At 35.6% G+C, this 10,479-nt stretch overlaps 1 long non-coding RNA gene across 1 annotated transcript in view; it reads left to right on the top strand.

Annotated features, from left to right (window-relative positions):
* Positions 1–2,853: 2,853 nt before the first annotated feature.
* The window catches only part of LOC141550192 (uncharacterized), a 10,705-nt gene continuing 3,079 nt past the window's right edge, over positions 2,854–10,479 (top strand). The window contains exons 1-2 of the long non-coding RNA XR_012484538.1: positions 2,854–3,843; positions 4,294–5,165. This is a non-coding gene — a long non-coding RNA (uncharacterized LOC141550192). The remainder of the gene's footprint in view (positions 3,844–4,293; positions 5,166–10,479) is intronic.

The raw sequence follows: 10,479 nt of genomic DNA, 5'->3' as shown, positions 1-10,479 counted from the left end.
GAGTTTTTCTTTCTTATCTCTAATTCTTGGAGCACCTTCTTGTAGGGACTTTTCTGATTCTCATTAATTGCTAGTTCTTCCCTTCAATCACTTTAATTTGTATATATCCTCTCTTATTTGTCTGTGACATATTTTTCTTGCCTCTTCCCAATAAATTTTAAACTCCTAGAAGGCAAAGATTGCCTTGTTTTGTTTGTGTATCACATAGTAAGACATACAGGAGGAATCTGATAAATATTGGTTGATTTATGGATTGATTTATATACACAGTCAACTATTCATTGGATTTGAGTTATCATACCACATAAATACATAAAACTGGTGGCACTTGAGTTCAGAATATTAGTTGCTTTGGGTTTGTTTGTTTTTTTTTTTCTTTCTGTTTGTTGTAGAGTTTGTTGCATCAGCTCTAAAAGCTAAGACAGGGTGTATGAAAATAAGTAGGGGAAAAAAAGGATGTATGGTTATGGGAAGTATTTCATATTTTTCAGTAAGGTAGATTTGGAGCACCTTATGATAAAAGTATTAAATGAGGGACACTTTTGAACAATTTTTCCTTTTTTATTTATTTATTTTTTTTTAATTTTGCATGGGGAAAAAAAAGGACTAAGGTACCTATTAGAATTTACATTCTTGCCTAGGTTTGACTTTTGCACCTCTGTGTAAAATCATTAGGTAGATTAACATTTTTTAAAGATGAGTTTTATTATGTCATGGTTTTTTTCTGGTAAAAAACAACAACAACAAAAAACTTTTAGTCCCTTCCTATTTCCTACTATAAGTTTATGCTCTTCCATTTGGCTCTCTACAATCCCAGCCTATCTATTTAACAGTCCCAAAAGCTCCAATCTGGCCAACATCCTTATTATCTCACAAACACCCCAAACTTTTTCATCAAGCATTTATTAAATGCCTACTATAGGCTGGGAACTGTGCCAAGAAGTTGAAGATAAAATAGTCCTACCTTTAAATTGCTTACCTAAGAAATAACATATAAACAGATGAGTAAATTATATATATATATATATATATATATATATATATATATATATATATATATATATATATATATATATACACATATGTAAGACCAAATAACACTGGGGCAGGGAAAGGACCCTAAATGGGGATTGAGGAAAGAATCAATAAAGTACTTTTGTAGGAGGTGACACATGAGCTAAGTCTAATAATTCTCCCCTTAATCCAGAACTTTTAACTGCTAATTTATTCTACCTTTATGGCTTAACTCAAGTCTTCCTCCCCATGAAATTTTCCCTAATTACTCCCTGACTTTTCTCTTCCTTGGGATTACATATAAATTTATAGTATGTACCCCACAGAATAAGCTTTAATTATATACTGTCCATCACTGTTCACTCTTGAATCATCTATTTTAGTCTTGTTATATTATCTAAATTGTAAAAATATTTAAGATCAGAAGCAATATATTAATTTCTGTATCCTCCATATTCCCTAGCATAGATCTAGCCTATTGCCTCTCCAACAGACTATTGTATTTACTGCCAGTCACTATCCCTTTTCTAAGGCATCCTGCCATAGGTTGCCGTTGGTAACCATAGCTGCCAAAATAAAAATTCCTAATACAAAAACCTTCAGTGGCTCCCTACTACTATAATCTTCTTTGCTTGGAAGTTAAGGCAATCAATAACCTGACTCCTAGCTGCCTCTCTAGCCTCATTTTATACTATCCTTTATACAAATAATATCCTAACCAAATTGGACTGTAGGCCAAAGCAGAATGGTACAGAGGAAAGAGTTAGGAGATGGAAGGCAGAAGACTTGAATTCATATAACTCCTCTGATGCGATCTATATGGATGCTGCTGGAGAGGTCACCTTACCTATGTGGGATCAGTTTTCTGGGGCATCTGGTGGCACAGTGGACCTAGCACTAGGGCTGAAGTCATGAAGATCTGAGTTCAAATTTGGCCTCATATGCTTACTAGTTTATGTGACCCTGGATAAGTCACTTCAACCTATTTGTCTCAGTTTCTCTATCTGTAAAATAGGGATAATAATAGACTTTTGCCTTTATCACATTCTCATGTTTGTATTACCTTTGTGTGGGCACTATATCAGCTATAAACTGCCTAGGGCAGAGGATATAGAATGCAAGAAAAGAATCAGAGGATCAGGTTTCAAATTCTATACCAGCTATTTACTCCCTGTACAACCCTGGCAGGTCACTTACCTCTCTGATACTCAGTTTTCTCACCTATAAAAGGAAAGCAGGGGACTAAAGAACTTGAAAGGGCCCTATCCAGCTCCAAATTTATGACCTCATAACTGATTTTCAGAGTGGCTAATAGTACAGAGTAGATGCTTAATATAATATTGAATCAAAATGAATAAATGGGAGTAGGAAGTCAATAAATACTTTTTGAGTGATTCAACTTAAAAGCCACTATATCTTTTTGGTATGTAAAAATTCAATTTCCTTGAATTGAAAATGTAGGCTGTTTGCCTAAGAAACCAGAAGAGCAGAGACCTTTTCTGTTCTTTCCCAGAATCATACTGTTAGAGGCAAAAATTATTGATATTATTTGTAGGCAATTGTATGCAATTTATATTTAAAAACACAGTTTTAGAGGTTTTGTTTGTCTACGTGCATGCGTCTTAAATAGGAAGAAATGAATCCAAATGAGGCAAGTGATTTTTCAACCTGAACCTGAGAACAAACAGCTAAAAGAGAGAGTCAGGATCACATCATGAAGGGCTAATCTGTAAAAATCTCACTGGTTTTGGTTTTATAAATAAAGACAGCAGTTTCAGGAATGATGCCAGAAGATACACATACACACACACACACACACACACACACACACACACACACACACATAGAAAGAGGCAGAGAGACAAAGACAGACAGAGATAGAGTGGTGGGGATAAGAGGGTAGGAAGGTGGGATGGCTCAGAGCTAATGGGGAAGGGAATGGAGAATACTCTGAAATACTTATATTTATTTCTTTAGTGTGGCTGGAACTCAAATATAACCAAAACATATTTTTCTTTTAATTTATATAAACAAATTTGTTCCCAGACTGACACCATTAATGCCAGATTTCTGAGCAAAGTCCCTTTCTTCTGTCCTATTATAAACTGCTAGAGAGAAGTTGAGAATAAAAATTCAGTTATTATCTTAGTTTAAAGTTGAGTTGCTAGTGTAGGGGAGACTGGGGGATGGGGAAGAGTTTTATCTATTCATGCAGATAAAGTAGCCAATGCCCAAAAGAATGGAATGTAGGACATGTAAAATCCAAACAATGAAAAATTTCTACATTTACTGAGAGAGATCATACTTTCAACCTTGAATGCAGATTTCATGGCCATCAATTGATTTAAAATCGAAGTTTCAAAGAAGTAGATGAATTAAATTAAAATCTGGCAAGAAATAAGTGAATATAAAGGGCCATGCTAATCCCAAATCTAAACAACCTAAACTTGTTTCACAAAATGGGATTAAATGAATTTTTTATCTGGAGTGATTGCTTAATTTATTGTTCTATGACAGGATCCATAATGAAATACAATCCTGATAACCAATGACTTTAAGCAGTATTTGGCTGAACCTTCTATAAGACACTATGACAGAGCCACTCTAAACCAATTCTGAATTTTTAGCTATGTCTTTTTTACAATTTTACTGCATCAATTTTCCAGAAAAGGCTTTTTAAAAAAGACCGACAGGCTGTGTGTTGCCTTCTTTCTCTCTTCCTATGAGAGAAACTCTGGGCTTTGAAAACAATGAAAATGATGGAATCAGAAACATTATGAAGATTTATTCACTTGTACCATCATTCTCAGAAGCAAGTTTCTTATAAAGGTAACTATAGCCTAGTCACACTATTTAAGTAGGAACATTTGGAAATTTTAGCTTACCTTTCTTTCCTTCTCTTAGGCACAACAAAGATCTTTCACTTAGAAAAAAGTATTTAATCTAGATTTTTCACTTAGAAAAAAGTATTTTAATCTAGCATTTACAGACCACCCCACAATGTCAAATGATTTTCAAACAGATTTCAGTAAGTCCATGAACTTGGAAGAAAAAAAAAAGTTTGTTTTTTTTTTTCATTAATCTCTAATTGAAATTTAGCATTTCCTTCAATTATGAATGTAGAAAAGAAACATGATTCTGAGAAGGGCTTCACCAGATTGCCAAAGTGGGTCCATGACACATGCAAAAAAGTTGTTAAAAATCCCGGATTTAGAGGAAGAAATTTTTTCCAAGTGTGATGTTGAAAAGGAAACAGCAACATTTTTTTCCCTTTTTCAGCACACCCCAGTTGGTCACCACAGACATCTCCAGGGCAAGCCTAGACAGGAATCTTCATGAAGATCCAAGATAGTCTCCACCATCCTGTTTGGCCAAGTCATTTCCCCCTCTGCCTCTGCAGCCTCTGCCAACTACAAAGCAGAGAGCCATCAGAGTCCAGAAGTCTCAAGTCAGGCATGCAAGGTGTTGGAAAGGGGGCTGTTTGCCAAAGTCTCGAAATGCAGAGACAGCAGCAGCTGCTACTTTCAGATAGCCTTTGGATTATACCCTCAACTAAACTGGACTAGCATGTGGATTCCACTTACAAAAACTGCCTCCAGGATTTTTAGGTAGCTTTAAACTAGCCTGACCTACTCCTTCTACCCCTTAGTCCCTTTTCTTCATTTTTCTAAGAGATTCCTTATCTTTTTTATTCCTGCCTCCTCTGTCTTCTTTCATCTTTTGATGAAAAATTGAACTCTGATATTAAGGCAAATGAGCCCAGATACTAGAATACAAGTTCGTGATAGCACCATTATTCCACATTTTCATTCTTCAGAATGCTTTCACATCCTTCACACTTCTGCCAAAACCATATTTCTAATGCACAATCACCCCTACTGAATAACCTTCCCTGGCTCCCCAACTATATGCAAATACCTTAGTTTGAGATCCAAATTCCTCCACAATCTAGTTCTAAACTAATATTCTGAAGCTAACAATTCTTTATTGCTAACATAATTTACTTCTCTTTAAGCATTCTGCTTTCCAGTGGAAGTGGATTATGATTCATCCCTCAGTTGTCTCCTGCTGTTTTCCACCACTGTACATTTGAGAGGACACTTTTTACTTCTTTGCCTGTTGAAGCTTGCTTCCTTCAAGGATCAACTCAGGTACCATTTCATCCATAAAGCTTCCCCTGATTTTTCTACATAATGGTGATCTCTTCTCTATCTTGTTTATCCTACTCTATAAAGCCTATCTTCTTCATTTATCATCTTTTAACTTGTATTTACATAGTAAACAGTAGGCTTCCAAAGGTCAAGGATAGTGGTGTTCTATTATCTTTGTACCCTTCCTTGGCTAGTTGAATTGAATTATATTAAATGAACCTCATACTAACTCTTTGAGGTAAACAGTACAGGTTTTATATAGTCAAAGAATTTGAAAGCTAAAAGAGACTTTAGAGATCCTCTGGTCCAGTGTCTTTCTTTTATACATAAAGAAATTGAGGACAGAATATAAATTATTTGCTCATGGTCACATAGGTAATAATTGAGTCAGGATTTGAACTCTGAGCTTCTGCTTCCCAAAACCTATGTTATTCTATTTATAATTATCACCCTCCCTTCTTTTCTCCCAACTTAATGAATTAGTTGGTGTGATTGTAAAGGTCCGGGCTAGCTCCTCTGAAGGGCTCAGAATAAGTGCTTGCCCCACATTTGGGTGCCAAATTGTAGTGTCCTGTCGTCTCTCAATCATAATCCTTCTCTGGGAGGAGGTATCTTTTCTATAAATCTTTTCCTCTGTGAGCAGGTTTCTTGGGAGGCTTCTGGAGCCTCCAGCCAGAGCAGAAGGTAGAATCTGGAATCTTCTTCTTCCTTAATCCTGGCTCTGAATCTCCTCGAGCTTCTCTGAAGTTCTTCCAGGAAATCTTATCCTTGACCCAATGCAGAATGACTTCCTTCCAGACTGCCCCTCCTTTTATCCTCCCAGAGAATGGGCTTGTGGGTACTCCAGGGGCTTGTGGGAACTCCTTTAAAGTATTCCTTTAAAGGTGTAAACTCCCTTAAAGATTTGAACTAAAGGTATGAATTCTGAGCTAGAGAATTGTTAAGTACCAACTTAGCACTTAGTGATAACCTAACAGTGGATAGAGCACCAGTCCTGAAATCAGGAGGACCTGAGTTCATATCTGGCCACAGACACACTGTGTGACCCTGGGCAAGTCACTTAACCCCAATTGCCTCAGGGAAAAAAAAAGTTAGTAAAGGATGTGAACATACCAACTTAAGGAACAAGGAGATAGAAGAATAGTTTAAATTGCTTGCTAAGATTATGGTATCACTCTTATTAATTGAGAGCCGAGAGGGACACGAGATCATTTGATCTAATGTTCCCAATTTTTTATAGATGAGGGCAATGAGATTAGACAAAGTTAAGTGATATGTCCCATATTAGAACTTAAGTAGAACAGTTTCTAATGTGCCATTCTAGCTCTTTCCATTATAATGGAGGAATCAAACATGTAACTTATAGGCCACATGTGGTCCACAACATTGTCAAATAAAGCCCAAACCAGATTAAAATGTAATTTGAAAATGTTTAACAAAAAATAACAAATAATAAGTAATAAAATAATAACAAATAATAAATATAACAAAACACAAATAATGTTGATATGTGGCTCACAGGTATCCTTGTATATGGGTTAGTGGCCTGCATTTTTGTTTGAGTTTGACATTACTGTATTAGACAACCCTGGGGAAGAGTGCAGGGTTAATGAGTAATGTAGAGACAGGGTTCAGCTGTCTCCATAAGTTTCTTTTGTCTTAGTGAAAGGATGTATTAATGTCTGGACAAAGACTTTTCTTGTGACAAGTTTTGTTTCCTCAGTTCTAAAGTTCCTAATTATTAATATTAAATTGTAATATGGGATCCAAATAATTAGAATTTATTTTCATAGTACTCTAGCCCCCAGCTTCTTAAACTATGGATTATGATCCCATTTGGAGTCTCATAAATGAATGTGGGAGTTGCAAAATTATGACTATCAGTAAATGTTTGATTTGTATGTCTATTTTATATACCTATATATCCAGGGTCACATAAAAATATTTAGGGTGAAAAGGGGTTACCTGTGAAAAAAGTTTTAGAAGCTCTGTGAGTCTAGCTTGTCAGATGAGGAAGAGAGACAAACCTAGTCCAGACTTATTTCACATCACTCCCTTCTTTATCAGTCCATCATTCAAAACCCATTTATTAAGTACCTGCTAGGTGTAAGGTAAGTACTATAATAGGCACTGGAAATTCAGAGACATAAAAGAGCTCCTTTCTTCAAGAAACATCGTTTTTTGGAGGAGATAACAGGAACATATATAGGTATTTATAAGATAGTTACAAAATAAATACAATGTTATTTCAATGGGGGAAAGGAAAACAGGAAAGCTTTAATTTAGAAGGTAACATTTGAGCTGAGTCTTAAATGATATTAGGAATTGTAAGAGAATCCAACTATAGGAAACAACTACTGCAAAACTACTGCAACTACTGCAAAAGCATGAGGGAAAAGGTAGGGAGGTGGGGGGAAGGAGGAAGAGCATTAGATTGCCAAGTATGAGGAACAATAAGACCTATATACCAACTTGGGCAGTGCTGGACTTGGAATCAAGAAGACAGGAGTTCAATCCACTTACAAGACACTTACAAAGACACTTACTAGCTGTGTGACCCTGGGCAAGTCACTTTACACTGTTTACCTCAATTTCCTCATCTGTAAAATGAGCCAGAGAAGGAAATGGTAAATTACTCCAGTATCTTTACCAAGAAAGAATCAGATATGACTAAACAACATTCCAGATCAATTGGATTCTTTGTTTTTTCCCAAACATGCTCTGTGTTTATTGCTTCCTCATCTTTGCTAGTGCTTGTTTCTTCCCCCTATCTGAGTGCTTATTTTCCCTACTTATTATCTCTACTTATTAAAATATTATTTTGTACTTCAAGGCTCAAATACTATCTTTCCATAATAATAAATAATAGTAATAATACTAACTAGCATTTATCTAGCGCTTTAATAAAGGTTTACAAAGGCCTCTCAGTGGCACAGTGAGTAGTGTGTCTGACCTGGGGTCCAGAGGACCTGAATTTAAATCTAACCTCACACACTCACTAATGGGCAAATCACTTCACCCTGTTTGCTTCATCTACAAAATGAACTAGAGAAGGAAATGGCAAACCATTTCTTTGCCAAGAAAATCCCAGACAGGGTCATGAAAAATCAGATATGACTGAATAACAACAAATTTAGGTTTACAAACAATTTTATATATGCCAGATGTCCCATAATTTTTATGCTTTTGCAGTTCAAAACTATCTTATCTCATTTTTGCCTCACAAAGACCTGTGAAAGAGGTATTATCATTATTCCCATTTTGCAGGTGAGAAAACTGAGACTGAGAAAAAAGTTAAATGATTTTACCAAAGGCACACAGCTAGATGATGTCTGACATAGGATTCAAATTCAGGTGTTCCTTACTAAGCTTCTCAAAGCTTCATAGTTTCTTCTACATAATAGATCTTCATAAATATTTTTGAAAGAATATCTGATTTTCACAGAGATATATACCCATTGGAGAGATAGGAACAGCAGGACCTGAGCCTTGAATGCTATGCTTTAGTACTTGACATGCCACATGTGTGACCTCATTATTTAACCCTGCTTGGAGGGCCAAAGTACTTCCTACCTGAAAAACTGAATCACATTGGCCTGAAGGTGGGGAGAAAGGGAGGAATTTGGAGAACAGGAGATCATATTTGTAAAAAAAAAAAAAAAAAAAAAAAAAGTAATAATAATAATAATTTTAAGATCTTTGACTTTAAAAGTCTTGTGAAGTAATTATGTTATGCCATATGCATTTAAATCCTTTTTACAATGATGAGTCATTCTTAGAATCTAAAGTGTTTTCTGAATCATCAAAGAGAGAAGAATTTATCTTGAAGAAAACTTACTACATTCTAATTTCTTTTAAAATCATTAGCCTCAGAAACTAACATATACCGATTCACAGTTTAACAGAGGATATTATTTCTTAACAAAAATTAGAGGGGCTAGGATGGGAAGAATTGACTGGTCATGATAGTAGGATTTGTAGCATGTAATAGCTGGAAGGAGCTTGAAAGTTTGAGACTATCAGAGCTAAATAAGAATTTAGAAATCATGTAATTTTAATGCTTTTTATTTTACAGATGGGGAAGTTTAGACCCAGAAAGTTTGTGGACTATTCAAAGTTATCCAGGTAGTAGCAAAGTCAGTAGCTTAAATTTATAGCCACGTTGAGAAAAGGTACAAATAAACCCCATATGATAAGGGGAAAATTGGACTGGGACTCTTACCAGCTTTCTGCCCTAGTTCATTAAGTCCAATAGCTTATAATATTGTTCCAAATAAATGAGAAGTTGCTAAGAGGAGAGGAAGGGCATGGCAATTGTGTGTGTGTGTGTGTGTGTGTGTGTGAAGACATTGGTATCTAAATTCTTTCAAGAATGCCTTTATTTTCAAAATATTTATATGATTTTTAAAAATATCACTTTCATGTTATACTATATGCCTTCCTCTCCCAAAGAGGCATCCCTCATAATAAAGATTATTTATTTTTTTGTTTGTTTGTTTGTTTGTTTGTTTCCCTGAGGCTGGAGTTAAGTGACTTGACCAGGGTCACACCTCTAGGAAGGGTTACGTGTCTGAGATCAGATTTGAACTCGGGTCCTCCTGAATTCAAGGCTGGTACTCTATTCACTGCGCCACCTAGCTGCCCCCATAAAGATTTTTTAAAAGGAAAAAAAAAAAAACAACTCCTTAAAACCAACCAACACATCAACTGCATCTAATGTTATATGAAATATTTTGCCTTTATAGCCTCTCACCTTCAGGCATACTTTTAAAAAAAATTATTTGCACTTTAGGGGTCTTCTGCATCATTTAGCCTAATTATTATATGGTGTGTGTGTGGAGGTGGGGAGGGTTGTATGATTGTGTGTATAGGTAAGTTAAATGACATCCCAATCTACAAACCTAAGGTCACACATTATTGGTTCAAGTTTCTGGCTACCTTATCTCCTCTGTTGATATACTACTTTAAAACTGTCTAAAAAAGGATTTAGGGAGCTAGGTGATGCAGTGGATAGTGTACTGGGTTTGGAACCAGGAAGACATTCATGAGTTCGAATGTGACCTCAGACATTGACTAGCTATGTGACTCTGAGCAAGTCACTTAACCCTGTTTATCCCAATTCCTCATCTGTGAAATGAACTGGAAAATAAAATGGTAAATCGCTATATCTTTGCCCCCAAAAATTCTAAATAGGGTCATGAAGAAACAGACATTACTGAAAATGACTCAACCAAAAAAAAGAAGAGGTTTGTATAGGGGGTGATTTTTAGTTTTTGTAAAGATGAGTCATGTGCAGAAATGTTGAATTTAAAGG

This window comes from Sminthopsis crassicaudata, chromosome 1 (assembly GCF_048593235.1).
Source record: "Sminthopsis crassicaudata isolate SCR6 chromosome 1, ASM4859323v1, whole genome shotgun sequence".
Classification (NCBI taxonomy): Eukaryota; Metazoa; Chordata; class Mammalia; order Dasyuromorphia; family Dasyuridae; genus Sminthopsis; species Sminthopsis crassicaudata.
This window is presented reverse-complemented; position numbering and strand designations above follow the sequence as displayed.